Source organism: Triticum aestivum, chromosome 5A (genome assembly GCF_018294505.1).
Source record: "Triticum aestivum cultivar Chinese Spring chromosome 5A, IWGSC CS RefSeq v2.1, whole genome shotgun sequence".
NCBI lineage: Eukaryota > Viridiplantae > Streptophyta > Magnoliopsida > Poales > Poaceae > Triticum > Triticum aestivum.
In genome coordinates, this window is record NC_057806.1 from 409,289,093 (window position 1) to 409,304,658 (window position 15,566).

The following is a 15,566-nucleotide window of genomic DNA, read 5'->3' on the forward strand; positions in this document are numbered from 1 at the left end:
TACGCCGAGTCCTCCACATGGGTCTTCGTATAACACGTCTCGGTCCAACCTATATGTGGCGCAGGATGGAACCGACCCATGAGTCTTCATGTTGACCCACCACAACTAGAAATGATGTGCCCACCACACCACACACGCAATCGGCCACTAAAAAAATAAGCACATACAATAGTACAACGGTATCTAGCTCACGATACGTCTCCATATTTTGTTGATGACACTGACGGACTTTGCATTTGATGCGTGCTCCGTATTTTGTTGACGACACTTACGGTCATTGTATTTGAAGCGAAAGCACGATATGGTCACTGGACTTCAGAATAAGCTCATCACGGTCACCACATACATTTTGTCGTGCTAACCAACATGTGGTTGGATGGTTAGAGGACAGTGGTTTCTCGAGCCCACCAAGGTTAAAGTCCCGGTGCTCGCATTTATCTTGTGTTAATTTCAGTATTTTCCGGTGACGTACATTCAGTGGGAGGAGACGTTCCACTCGACTACGAGGCACCTATGGTGACTTCGTAAAATCTCAAGATCGTATATGCTGGCCCACTCTCTCGAATGTGCTCATAGGGGTAGGGTTCGCGTGTGTGCGCTTATAGCGGTGAGTGCTTGCGCGTATATATGAGCCCTTGCGTCTGTACCGTGTTAAACAAATACATATCATGATTATACGGTCACTGGCTCACCCGTACAACTCCGTATTTCGTTGATGACACAATCAATTGACCAGTCAAACGTTCCACGCGGTGCAACTAGTGTTGCACCATCGGGGCGCGTAACCGTGGGGCCCACATGTCAGCCTGTATATGAAAGAAAGAAATGGTAGTTTGATTCTGTACTGTGTTAATAAAATAGGAGTACATTTTAGGGTGATCATACGGTCACTGGCTCGCCATACAGCTCCGTAATTTGTTGATAACACGATCAATTGACCAGTCAAACAGTCCACATTCAGCAGCGCACATTGCCATAGGGCCCACCCGTCAGCGCGTATATGAAGGACAAAAATGGTAATAAATGAGTGGTTTCGGGGAAGGCGGGCCGGCCGCAGGCGGCGGGGGCTGGCGGTTCGGCCGGTGGTAGCTGGCGGCTCAGGGGGGGTGGAGTTTGATGATAAACTGGAGGCCCTTGATTTCATATCCAACGGCTGGAAAATCTAATGACCAGAGATGAAAAAGTCAGTCGACTGACGTGTATCCTCCCCCGCACGTACACATGCACGCACGCAAGACACACACGCATGTAGGCATGCAACATTGACACGTACACACGCACGCATGCTGGCGTGCAACACTGACACGTACACATGCACTCACGAACACACGCACGTATGCACCCATGCATGCAACACTGAAACGTACCCTTGCACGCACGCAACACTCGCATGCCTGCATGCACACAGCACACGACAGAAGACACATGCTCAACCTATACGTGAATGCACCCTTTGTTAAGGACATGGATTGTTACATGTATTAATCAATCTTATCTGTGATAAGCAGAACATTGATGTTTGCAACGGTCTTTATGAATCACAATGTATCGAACAGGCTATCAACATAGTAGGCTTATCTACATGAAAAGGATGACGTCACACTCAATGAACAATCATCGGTTCATGAAATGCCCACTTCTGACCACCCTGGCCCACCAAAGGTTCCTCTGCCGTGCGCTGCCTGCATTGGGTCACTGACATGCATGCCATGCACCCAAAGAGCCCACATGTCAGTGGAAGAACGGCGTGGTGTCCTAGGTCAGAGTCGAGGGTGCCACTCGCAGCACGCCCGGCTGAACACGCCTCCGTGCCGCATTCAAACCCCTCCATGAAACCCGCCCGTGTGGAAGCCGAGAAACCCACTCTGGACACATGTCCGTTCATGACCGGGCCGCTCCCCTATCTCCTCCACCATTTTGTCCACTCTTACAATGGCTTACGAAGAGTAGTTATTCCGCATCCAAGCCGGCTGGGTAGCCCGCCGGATATGAGCTATACAGCTCGCTGATCCACCTCCCTCCCCTCACCCGACGGAGCCAGTTGCCGCCCCAAGCCGTGGAATTTTTCCATGTGTTGTTTTCATGGACTAGCAAGATGCCCATGCATTGCACGGAACATCAAGATGCATTTTTTTACAAACTGCCGCATGCATGGAAGGGATAATTAATGTCCTCCTTTGCTAGTACCACGAGGCAAACACCATTAATATTGCATCGATTAGTGTTAGTGGCCTTGTATATCTGCAAATTGTAATTTTGATAGTGCCCCTTGTATATAAACATGGAGGGAGAAAGATGAGAGATAAGGTGAGGAGGAGTGGGGCCTGGTGGTGACTGGTGGTCGGACTGGGCGGAGGCATGGGGATGGACGGCGCATTATGTCTAGGTTTGTATCTCTCTCACACACACCCACATAGGTGGGGGACGTGCACGAAGAGAAGAGGTGCACGCACGGCGCACGTACTCCCGTCTCTTTCCCAACCACACCCGCGCGGGTACACGGTGGAGCTCATTTTTGTACGAAAAAGGTAGCCCACGTGGTAATTTGGCACGTGTACTGGTTGTCCACTTGGTGGAGGGAGGATCGTCTACCATGGGTGAACAAACAAATTGCAACCTGACGCGTCATGTTAAATTAAAAAAGAGGCAAACCATGTGGGGCCTACCTTAGAGGCAAGGCTCTATACACTGGAGTACTTTTGATGTGTCCCGTCAACTCGCAGAACGAGGAGAAGCTTGCTTAGTACGCCGTCTCCCCCGCCCACGGGCGCGGTAGCTCGCAGGATGAGGTGAAGCTTGCTTACTAGTACGCCTTACGCCCGCTCCCTCACCCACGCGCGCGGTGGCTCGCAGCATGAGGAGAAATTTTTACTACTCCCTTCGTTTACTCCTCGTCCCTACTACGTACTTTGGTTAGTACTCCCTCCATTTACTTATACAAGGCCACTATAAAAAAATACATTTTGCATGTATACAAGGCCACAAATAGTAATCGAGACAAAAGTTACTACTCCCTCCTTTACAGTTTATGGCTCAATTTCAAAATCTCTCCAACCAAGGTAGACGGTGAGTGGTCGAATTAATTTCGTGTTTTGCACAAGTAATTAGTACGCTCGTTTTTCTCAAGAAGTTATGTTTACCAAGGCATTAATTAGAACGAATGCATGAATGACCACTAAATTTCCATGAACTTGTACATGCATTGGTTAGTTTCCTCTTGACGCTGCTTCCGTCGGGTGATCTAACGCACCTCAAAATCCAACATGTAATGCTACTACTAGTAGTATAGTAGAATTGAGACTTATCAAACGGAAAAACGAATGTTTTTTAGACGAGCCCTATAAACCCTAGTGGGTACATACTCCGTTAAAACAGATTTTTCCAAAACTAAGTCACTCCCTTTCATGAATTCTATAGTATACTCCTTCGTCGACACTCCCTTTCATGAATTATGTACTTCCTGTCGCCGACATGTGGGACATATAGCAACCGGGTCGACGTGTCAAGCACCAAATAACAGTGCAGAACAGCAGGGGGACGCACCCCACTCGTACCGGCCCAGTAGTAGTAATGAGCAATGAGACGTCAAATCACAATGCCGCACTTCCCCACACGGATGAAGCAACCATTATTTCACACTTCGGTTCGCCATCATCTCAAACCACATACTAGTATTGCTTCTGCCTCAAGAGGGACACGCGCATCACCTTGGTACATCATGACACGTGGGACCGCATGACAGGCCATGCTCCCCCACCGATCGCTCGGTAAAATCATCTCATTTTTACTATACTTCCTCCGTATCGGTTTACTACATGGCATGCATGTCATTCTAGGTTGAGAATTTAACTGGCTATATATGTGATGAACAGTACTCTGGCCTTTTAAAAAGGTATACTTTTGTATAGCAGTACTATCGATGGATTGCGCCATGGAGCAAAAATTGAAATTAAAAAAAGGTGGTACATATAGAGAGCGCTCGTCGCCAAATTATGCATATAGTACTATTAAAAAGGCTAGTCACAATAATGGTGTCCAGCACAATCCACCCCTCAAATAAAACTAAGAGGGTGCTTGGATACGTTTTAGTCCCATGACTAAAAGTAGTGGGACTAAAACATGCTAGCCTCACCCATGCTTGGATCCAAATACTAAAAAGGCTAAAATCAAGTTAATGAGTATTTATTATCCTCCAAACCCTCCAACCCAAAACTCGCATGTGTTAAAGGAGAGGAGTTAAATGAGTAGAGAGAGGACTAATCCACATTTTAGTAGGGGTACCCCTGACTAAAAAAATTTAGTCTCAAGACTAGTTTTAGCCCCTCTTTAGGCTGGTCGTAATGGTAGTATCATAACTAGTATCATGCATGCCAACTAGGCAATTTTGATGAGGTGTCATAGTATTAAATGAAGAAAGAGAGGGTGGAGTATCATATCATGATACCGTATCATAATAAATGCTATGCTACTTTGTGTCATGCATGGCAATAAATAGAGTACTACATGATACTAATATGTGATACTATGCATTAGGGAGGTAGTATCATACACTAGTATCATATGCATGATACTAGTATATGATACTCCCCATTACAACCAGCCTTAGTCAGGGGTGCTTGGAACTTTAGCCTCTTAAAGAGACTATTTTTAGTCAGACTAAAATAAGTCCCTTGGATCCAAGCACCCTCTAAGCATCTTGGAATTCTTTGACAAAACTAAGCACCCTGAAATTCTTTGACAACTAAACTGCTGGCTATATGATGTTGGCCATATATATCGTACGCATATAATGTGAAGAAACGAGTGGTAGTACTATACCAACTAAAAGATGAAATGTAAGAAATACTAGTATGTACGTACTGAAGAGTTAAAGTAATGAGAAGAAACATAACATAGTTCTGCTGGGGGCTCAGCACAACACACCCCTCAAATTAAATTAAGCACACCTGAAATTAAACTTTGCAACTATTCTGGTAGACATTGCATTAGAACCACCATGAGCAACGACACTGCCACCTTACTCGGAGTCCTCGTCCACATCCTCGACTTTGTCCTTGTCCCTCTTCCTCTTGGCCGATACTTCTTTGCTTGAACCGCACACTTGGCTGTTGCTCTTCATCCAACCCTTGTAGATATTGAAGCAAAGGTAGCCATCCATTGCAGCGTAGTGGATGTGGTCTATATCTAGTACATTCCGCTGCCATGCATGACGATGAAACATGTAATGAGGTTTCTCCAGTTTACCGTATGAAGGATGAACCATGGCTCCTGCCAGGGTCAGCATTGAAGGCTGACGAGAGGACACCAGCCGATTCTTCTGGAGATCAAAGTTGTTGCCTACAAAGAGGCCTATCTGATGCAGGACTTCTTTGTCATTACCAAAGTCTACAGTAACGAATTTGACTAGGTTGCTCTTGAGGAACTCCTTAAAATCCTGGCACTCAACATTGGCATGGCATATGTGGTAGACCAAGCATAAGTCATGCACGCAAACCTGGATCACGGCGGGATTCTTCCTCTCTTCCTCCTTTAGATCCTTCTCTCGTCCCAGGACTATGGTGTACTCAACATCTGGCCCAGCGACCCACTCATCATCTGAGTCTTCGAACATGCGTCTGAAGCGAGAAAGGCATCCTTTCACCGTCGCGGAAGAACGGGTGTAGATGACGTCGAACTCATCGCCGGTGATGGTTCTAACCTTGTACTCACCGCCGATCGTGGAGATTTGGGATGCCATGGATTTGGGAGGAGGGTTAGGATTAGTGGAACTGCCGTAATGTGAATGGACGGGGCGACTAGGAGCGAACCGCCGTAGTATTGAAGGATGTGCAGGGACGAGTAGGAGCGAACTGCCAGCGTGCGAACGGCAGGGTAGTGGCTTTCCATTCTCCCATGATACGGGCTTCCAAGAGCCCTTGGATCTGAGATCGAACGGTTGCACGGCGTGATTCTAGACCTATGGGTGAATATCCTATCCTGGAGGGTTATTCTGCAAATTTTCGGCAACTTAGCATGCGACCGTTTGATCTCAGATCCAAGGGCTGCCAGCAGCCTGTATCATGGTCGCGCCTACCACGACCGTCACGTCGCTCGTGCGGTCGTGCCCTTGGAGATTTAACACGATGCGTTAGGCTATCTGATGTTGGCATGTCATACATAGTCATCACTTAGTCACTCATACTACAACAAGGTTGGCTATAAGTGTATTTTTTTACTCCTCTCTATCTCTTTCTTCGTACTCAAGGAAGAAACGGTGCTAAGCGCGTGTATTTATTGCATTTGCCAAGGAGTGACCTCTTCCAATGAAATGGTGTTGCTAAGTTTGCTTCATTTAATTAGCTATAGACTCAAAATTGTCTTTTCACCTAGGTACACGCGCTTAGCACCGTTTCTTCCTTGGGTCACCAAACTAGTCTCTCTCTTCTTGATTAACTTACCACATCAGACTTTATGCTTATGTGGCAAGCTTAAGCACCTATAGGAGCAAGTAAAAGAAAGTACAATAGTGCGCTTTACATGGCATTTTTGCATATGTGGAGGAAAGAGAGGCAAGGAAAAAGTGGAGAAGTGGGCTCTCATGCAAGAGCCAGCTCTACTACATGGTGGAGCATTGGGAGAGGCACCTGTATGGAGGTGGTCAGGAATCTGGGAGACTCACGTCGGTCGTAGCACCGCAGTTAAAATGATAATGGCAAGTCAAATCACGAGGCCCCACCTATCCAGCAGTAACTCACTGTCAAATCACACAGCCCTGCGTTTGCAGCAGCCTACTCCCTCGTCTTCTCGCGTCTCTGTCGAACCGACTAGGCGGAACTGCCCCGCCGCCTACCGCGCAGGAAAAGCCCCGCCCTCGACTTTTAAATACAACTACATCCGCTTAAGAATCCAATGATATACTTTTTGTGACATAGTAACTCATATTTAGTTAGTCAAATGGATGACCTAGAACTACGTGCAGGCCCTATAAACCGAGACGCCTAAAAATAAAAAAACCGAGACGGAGAGGGTAGTTCAGCACGTATCTTTTTAGATCAATATAGTCGGGATTCACCAAGGAGAAAAACCAACTGGTAGGTTGCTCCTGTCGTGTTGGCGTAGCAACTCAAGCAGGGTCATTCCGCACACGAAATGGCGACACACTTAACAGGACCCCTTTGGCCGACATGTGGCTCATCCACCATCTTGTTCCACGTGCGATGCACCAAATTACAGTTCGGAGCAGCGGTTGGAATTGGAGGCACCCCGGTCGTAGTGCCGCAGTAGTAGAAAATGAGCGACGAGGGGTCAAATCACAAAGCCCCACCTTTCCCGCATTAAGCTGGACGGACGAAGCAACCATCATTTCAGTCTAGGGCGCAAGAGCATAAAGAAAAGAGAAAACAATGATGTGTGCGGCAGCTACCTAGGGCACGCTAGGGTAGGGGTCTCCACTACAGATCCTTTTTTTGAAAGCACCTCCACTACAAATCGGCTTCTCCCTCATCCTCTTGAAGAAAACCGATGATGAGTGCGGCAGTAGGGTTTGTAGGAGTACTACGGCATGCGGGGCCACGTCGTAGTAAACGGGTTCGAGCCGACGCCTTAAATATGTGTGGGCCGCTTGGTTTTATGGGAACGAGGCAGCATTTTGGGTTTGGGGACCAGTGGAGATATAGTACGTACAAAAAATTGTAGACGTAGGTTCGACCGAAAGGCAATGATGCATGGGCCCTGCATTTTGATATACCCGGGGCCGCGTGAAATTTGCTACTCTACTCAAAACTAGTAAGGTACACATGTATTGAACGCATGAGATTTAGAAACCAAATTATGAATAAATACACACTATAGGATGTAAAGCTTTGAGTCATATATGCATGATGTAGATGTTCGTTTAGTTCTTATAGTTCATCTCATTTAAAATCAATAAGTTTTATAAAAATGTTAAGATTCATGGGGTTGTGCATTGTACTCCCTCCGTTCCAAAATAGATGACCCAACTTTGCACTAACTTTGTACAAAGTTAGTGCAAAGTTGGGTCATCTATTTTGGAACGGAGGGAGTAAATCATAAAGTAAAAAACAAATAATGGCAATTCATTTAAAAAATAATAAATTATGATACAGAAGATTCTAGAACAAAGGAGAAGTGCTTGTGTTTTGAGGTTTGTGCATTATGCTTAAGTTCAACCATGGAGTCTTCTAAATTGTACATGTGGCAGATCTGGTGGAATGTTGATGATATCCAACGGCCAGTAGTGCTCAGATTTGCCTATCTCTGCACTGTCGGGTTAGCTTCATCGAGCGACCATCTTTCAAAGTTATTGGCACACTATATAGTTCTTGTGCCATAGTTGCATGTTTTGGAAAAAAGCTACTAGTGGGTTGTACTATCTATTTAGGAATAGAAGATGTATACATGGAAGTTGTAGGGAAAGAGATGACATGGAGCATCTCAATTCCTATGAGTAGGGATTGGAAAAGAGATGTCATTTGGTTCACATCATAGGAACTTTTCTATTGAATATAGAGAAGACATGTTTCTCAATTCCTATGAGGAGGGATTAGAAAAGAGATGTAATTTGGTTCATATCATAGAACTTTTCTATTGAATATACGCTAATGTTTATTTTCCTTTGAAATTAAGGGAGTATAGGAATCCACTCATATGAACCAAGTGGCTCTAAAGCTATAGAAATGATATCATGTTTATTTCCTTTGAAATGTGGATTATATGAATCTATTCCTATGAACCAATTGGCTCTAAGGGAAAAAAATCCTATAAAAATCATATCATATAGAGTTCCTATGATATTCCTCGACACTAAAGAATGCTTGCAATTGTTGCGGGTGATACGATGGTCTTTCTTTTGTAGACTCCTCACCCAACTTTATAGTTACCTCTCGAAGATGAATGAAATGATATATACATGGTATTCTACATGTGCAATTTAGGACACGAAAACTCGGTAAAAGTTTGCGAGGTTCGAATTTTCAATAAAGCTATATGCACTGCATTTCGAAACGGAGGGAGTATACGGCAGTTGCTAACACTCACGTGGAAGATTTGTGTGTAGGAGGAGTGGCTGTTCTGTTAAATGACATTGCAAAACTGACACTGTCGGATGTCGATCTAACGGTCCATACGGCGTTCATCAGGAAAAGGCTTGTGGTGAACGTTTGTCGGATAATGATTTACGGACACATGCATTGCATTGATACGTGCCCCCCTCTCTCTCACACACACGCACCCTCACGAGTCACGACTCTCCCGAGTCCTCTCGCAGACTCGCACGTTGCACCCACCGTCTATCTGCAGGTAGACATCATGCACATATGTGCTCTTCACACCCTACCCTCAGAACTTCTAAAAAACAAAAGACGGCGCGCACATTTTATTTTAGCTCACACGTCACACACTTGTACTATTACTCTTGCGGCGAACGTTCTTTAGGCATAGTATATTATACTCTCACGAAGAGAAGCGGTGCACGCACGCACTAGTTCTCTCACACCCACTCGCTGGTACACGTAGGAGCGCATTTTTTTGAAGCTGGTACAACAAAATCACTCCACTATATATAAAAGCAGGAGCCTTAGCGCTTGCTTTACTAGAGTTCCTCTCGTTCACTCTCTCATGCTCTCCAGATCTAAGCAACACATAGGTGGCCACACTCTCTCTCAGCTCACGGCTGGTCACAAATTCGGCCGGAAAACCTCGACCGGGGCAGGGGTGTAGGTGCATCGTTCACGCTGTCGTCGGCGGCGAGGGAGGAGACCAACGGCTGCCCGCGCGTCCCGATCGGCGGCCATGTCGTTCTCTCCGAGAGAGCGCCGACTCGGGAGGGCCTCCGACCCCTTCTTCCTCCCTGCGGTATTGTGGCCAAGATGCAGCCTCCTGGCACCGTCTTTGCGACATGCCGACGACCCTCAGGTATATATTCCTTCGAAACCTGCCTTGCTCTACTGCCCTAGCTCCCTTCATGTGGATCCTTTTCTACTTCCGTCCGCTGTTCCAAAGCCACCTATGTTGGGGAACGTACTAATTTCAAAAAAAATCCTATGCACACGCAAGATCATGGTGATGCATAACAACGAGAGGGGAGAGTGTTGTCTATGTACCCTCTTAGACTGGCAACGGAAGCGTTGACACAATGTAGAGGAAGTAGTCGTACGTCTTCCCGATCCTACCGATCCAAGTACCGAACGTACGGCACCTCCGAGTTCTGCACACGTTCAACTCGGTGACGTCCCTCGAGCTCCGATCCAGCAAAACATTGAGGGAGAGTTTCGTCAGCACGATGGCGTGATGATGGTGATGATGTTCTACCGATGCAGGGCTTCGCCTAAGCATCGCTACGATATGACCGAGGTGGAATATGGTGGAAGGGGGCACCACACACGGCTAAGCAACAATCACGAAGATCAACTTCTATGTCATGGGGTGCCCCCTTGCCCCCGTATATAAAGGAGGGAGAGGGGGAGGTGCGTCCGGCCCTAGGGGTGCGCCTGGAGGAGTCCTACTCCCATCGGGAGTAGGACTCCCCCCTCTTGCCTTGTTGGAAAAGGAAGGGGAAGAGAGAAAGAGGAAAGGGGGGCGCCACCCCCCCTTCCTTGTCCTATTCAGACTAAGGGGGAGGGGGCGCGCGTCCTTCCCTGGCCGGCCCTCCTCTTCTCCCTTATGGCCCATGTAGGCCCAATAACCCCCGGGGGGGTTCCGGTAACCCCCCGGAACTCTGGTAAAATCCCGATTTCACCCGGAACGTTTCCAATATCCAAATATAGGCTTCCAATATATCAATCTTTATGTCTCGACCATTTCGAGACTCCTCGTCATGTCCGTGATCACATCCGGGACTCCGAACAACCTTCGGTACATCAAAACACAAAAACCCTAATTACGATCGTCACCGAACTTTAAGCGTGCGGACCCTACGGGTTCGAGAAGTATGTAGACATGACCGAGACACGTCTCCGGTCAATAACCAATAGTAGAACCTGGATGCTCATATTGGATCCTACATATTCTATGAAGATCTTTATCGGTCAGACCGCATAACAACATACGTTGTTCCCTTTGTCATCGGTATGTTACTTGCCCGAGATTCGATCGTCGGTATCTTAATACCTAGTTCAATCTCGTTACCGGCAAGTCTCTTTACTCGTTCCGTAATACATCATCCCGCAACTAACTTATTAGTTGCAATGCTTGCAAGGCTTGAGTGATGTGCATTACCGAGAGGGCCCAGAGATACCTCTCCGACAATCGGAGTGACAAATCCCAATCTCAAAATACGCCAACCCAACAAGTACCTTCGGAGACACCTATAGAGCACTTTATAATCACCCAATTATGTTGTGACATTTGGTAGCACACAAAGTGTTCCTCCGGTAAACGGGAGTTGCATAATCTCATAGTCATAGGAACATGTATAAGTTATGAAGAAAGCAATAGCAACAAACTAAACGGTCAAGTGCTAAGCTAACGGAATGGGTCAAGTCAATGACATCATTCTCCTAATGATGTGATCCCGTTAATCAAATGACAACTCATGTCTATGGTTAGGAAACATAACCATCTTCGATCAACGAGCTAGTCAAGTAGAGGCATACTAGTGACACTATATTTGTCTATGTATTCACACATGTATTATGTTTCCGGTTAATACAATTCTAGCATGAATAATAAACATTTATCATGATATAAGGAAATAAATAATAACTTTATTATTGCCTCTAGGGCATATTTCCTTCAGTCCCCCACTTGCACTAGAGTCAATAATCTAGATTACACAGTAATGATTCTAACACCCATGGAGCCTTGGTGTTGATCATGTTTTGCTCGTGGAAGAGGCTTAGTCAGCGGGTCTGCAACATTCAGACCCGTATGTATCTTGCAAATTTCTGTGTCTCCCACTTGGACTAAATCCCGAATGGAATTGAAGCGTCTCTTGATGTGCTTGGTTCTCTTGTGAAATCTGGATTCCTTCGCCAAGGCAATTGCACCAGTATTGTCACAAAAGATTTTCATTGGACTCGATGCACTAGGTATGACACCTAGATCGGATATGAACTCCTTCATCCAGACTCCTTCATTTGCTGCTTTCGAAGCAGCTATGTACTCCGCTTCACATGTAGATCCCGCCATGACGCTTTGTTTAGAACTGCACCAACTGATAGCTCCACCGTTCAGTATAAACACGTATCCGGTTTGCGATTTAGAATCATCTGGATCAGTGTCAAAGCTTGCATCAACGTAACCATTTACGATGAGCTCTTTGTCACCTCCATATACGAGAAACATATCCTTAGTCCTTTTCAGGTATTTCAGGATGTTCTTGACCGCTGTCCAGAGATCCACTCCTGGATTACTTTGGTACCTCCCTGCTAGACTTATAGCAAGGCACACATCAGGTCTGGTACACAGCATTGCATACATGATAGAGCCTATGGCTGAAGCATAGGTGTCAGTGTCAAAACCGGCGGATCTCGGGTAGGGGGTCCCGAACTGTGCGTCTAGGCCGGATGGTAACAGGAGGCAGGGGACACGAAGTTTTACCCAGGTTCGGGCCCTCTTGATGGAGGTAAAACCCTACGTCCTGCTTGATTAATATTGATGATATGGGTAGTACAAGAGTAGATCTACCACGAGATCAGAGAGGCTAAACCCTAGAAGCTAGCCTATGGTATGATTATATGTTGTGATTGTTGTCCTACGGACTAAAACCCTTTGGTTTATATAGACACTGGAGAGGGTTAGGGTTACACAAGGTCGGTTACAAAGGAGGAGATATCCATATTCGTATTGCCTAGCTTGCCTTCCACGCCAAGTAGAGTCCCATCCGGACACGAGACGAAGTCTTCAATCTTGTATCTTCATAGTCTAACAGTCCGGCCAATGGAGATAGTCCGGCTATCCGGAGACCCCCTAATCCAGGACTCCCACAGTAGCCCCTGAACTAGGCTTCAATGACGATGAGTCCGGCGCGCAGTATTGTCTTCAGCATTGCAAGGCGGATTCCTTCTCCGAATACATCAAAAGAATTTGAATACGAGGATAGTGTCTGACCCTGCAAAATAAGTTCCACATTCCACCGCAGAGAGAATAATTTTTCCGCAGATCTAATTTGCTGGCTTGTTTTGGCAGCATGATGTTATGTCATGGCCCGGTGATTATTCGAACCGTTTCTTTTAACCAGCTCCACACATAACGCGAGACGGTTTCTTGACACGTATTGCCGAAGCGGAGATCATGTTCCCCCAATTACGGGATTCTCATTAATGTGGTCGTGGGTAACCCAACCATGTCTAGGACTCCTAGATTATATGCAAGTCCCAAACGACTATGGAGAGGACGCTTGATATTCACCCCCTTTATAAGGGGACAAAGTTTTCGCTTTTCCCCTCTCGTGCTCAATCGAACCCTTCCCCTGCCTCGAGTTCTAACACTCAAAGCCCAGGTTAGGTGCTCCGGATCTTCAACCATGTCCGGATCCAGCCTTCAAGGCCGATGGACGCCCTCCTCCGTTACGGAAGAGGAGATTAAGAGGTTGAGGGAGGCCAGATACCTGACCGCCGAGGTTTCGCATCGGCTGCCTGCTCGAGGGCAGATCGTCCCTACTTCTGAACCCAACGAGAACATTGTGTTCGTCTCCCACTTCCTCCGAGGTCTAGGCCTCACTCTAGATCCTTTCATCAGAGGTTTGATGTTCTATTACGGGCTAGATTTCCACGATCTACCTCCGAACTCCTTTCTCCACATCTCGACATTTATTGTCGTGTGTGAAGCCTTCCTCCGCGTTACCCCTCACTTCGGCCTGTGGCTCAAGACCTTTGAAGTAAAGCCGAAGATGATCGAGGGGCAACATGCAGCATGCGGAGGTGCATCAATAGGCAGGATGGCAGGAGCTCCATGGCCGAAAGGTTCCTTTCCAAAGGTGTCCGAATTATGGCAACGGGGGTGGTTTTACATCATGCCTCCCAGAAGTGCCAAGTGGGCGGCTGCCCCCGCTTTCCGCTCGGGCCCCCCACCACAACTGATGTCATGGATTAGCAGAGGTCTGAGCTGGGGGTCCATCCAAGGACGTGCCAATACTGCAAAGCCGCATCCGAGATCTCTTCGAAGGAGATTTTAGTTTGGTTGCGGTAATACTAGTTATGCTGGTTCGTCAAGTCCAGCCTTGCAAACGCCGGCCCCTTCGCTTGTCGGAGTTCAACCCAGAGGGACCACGTGCCATTCAAAGTTTCCTCGGCCTGACGCACAAGGAGATGTACAAGTCATTCTTCGGACCTCAAGTAGAATGTACGGATATTACCGAGGACGTGGGCCTGAGCAGTAACCGCGCCGCCGAACAAGTAAGAAATCCTCTAGCCAAACACACTGTCTTTTATTCGAAGTTATTTCTGATAGTTCACTTTTTGACCAGGACTGGCTAACAAAGGCGAAGATGATTCGGTGTTTGGCCCCCTCCCTAAAGGTTTGGAAAACCCGGTATTGGAAAAGATGCTCAAAGTCGCACCTTGCCCGGAGCCCTTGAAGGAAGATACTTGGGGGGGGGATAATACGGGCGGACGCGGGCCCCCATCGCTGCCCGTTCCAACCGAGGGAATGAGCGTCTCCACGAAGGAGGACGACCGGGGGAGGAAAAGGACCGCTTCCGAGGATCCGGAAGCCGAAGCCTCCAAACGTGAGAAGAAGTCTCCCACAGAGGGTCCTGCCTCGGGGGGTGCTTTTGCCGCACAAAGTCCGCGGGGGAATCAGCCCTCCAATGAGTCGTAAGTGATCCAAAATACTTTAATAGTAAAGGTATGCTATCTTTTTCCTCTGAGAAAATAACCACCACATATATCTTGCAGTTTGGGCCTTAGCCCCTCTCAAATGAGCTCGTCTTCAGGGGATCTTCTTCTAGAGATGATGGAGAGCGAAACGCCTCCCCCGAACTCCTCTGCTCCAGAAGTGGGCGACCCCGAAGTGTCGTCTCGGAGGGCCTCTCCGGTTCCGGTGAGGCCAGAAGATAATCCCGTAGAGCCCCGAAGTCCCCAGTGTCCGGCTCCCAAAGAGAGCATACAAAAGAGTCCGGCACCATCTGGTGTGCGGTCGGACGGTCTGAGGGAGTTGGTGGGGCAAGCAGCCATCTCAGAAGAACACCGTATGCTGATGGGTACGGTGATGGAGAGAATCTCGTCCGCCGAAAGCGGATTACATGAAGCCTTTATGAGTCTACTGACAGGCTTTGAGGTACATGAGATAATATGTGATAGTACTGCACATGTTAGGTGTGCCCTGTGTAGATAGTAGCCCATGAGACTCTGGTTGTCGTCGAGAACGGCGGCGAACAGAGGATCATATACCCAGGCAATAACCAGACTGCCCCTATGTGCAGGTGGTGGAAGCTCCGGTGGCTAGCCGGAGTAGTGAGTTTGCCAAATTAAAACGGCAACTGGATGCGGCAGATGCCGACATCGAGCTTGTTAACAAGAGACTTGACGAGGCACAAGGTAAGTGTTATTATCCGGTGAACGCCACATAGTAAGAGCAGCATGATGCCAGTATCTTTAATATGTTGTGACTGCAGATGGAGATGCCAC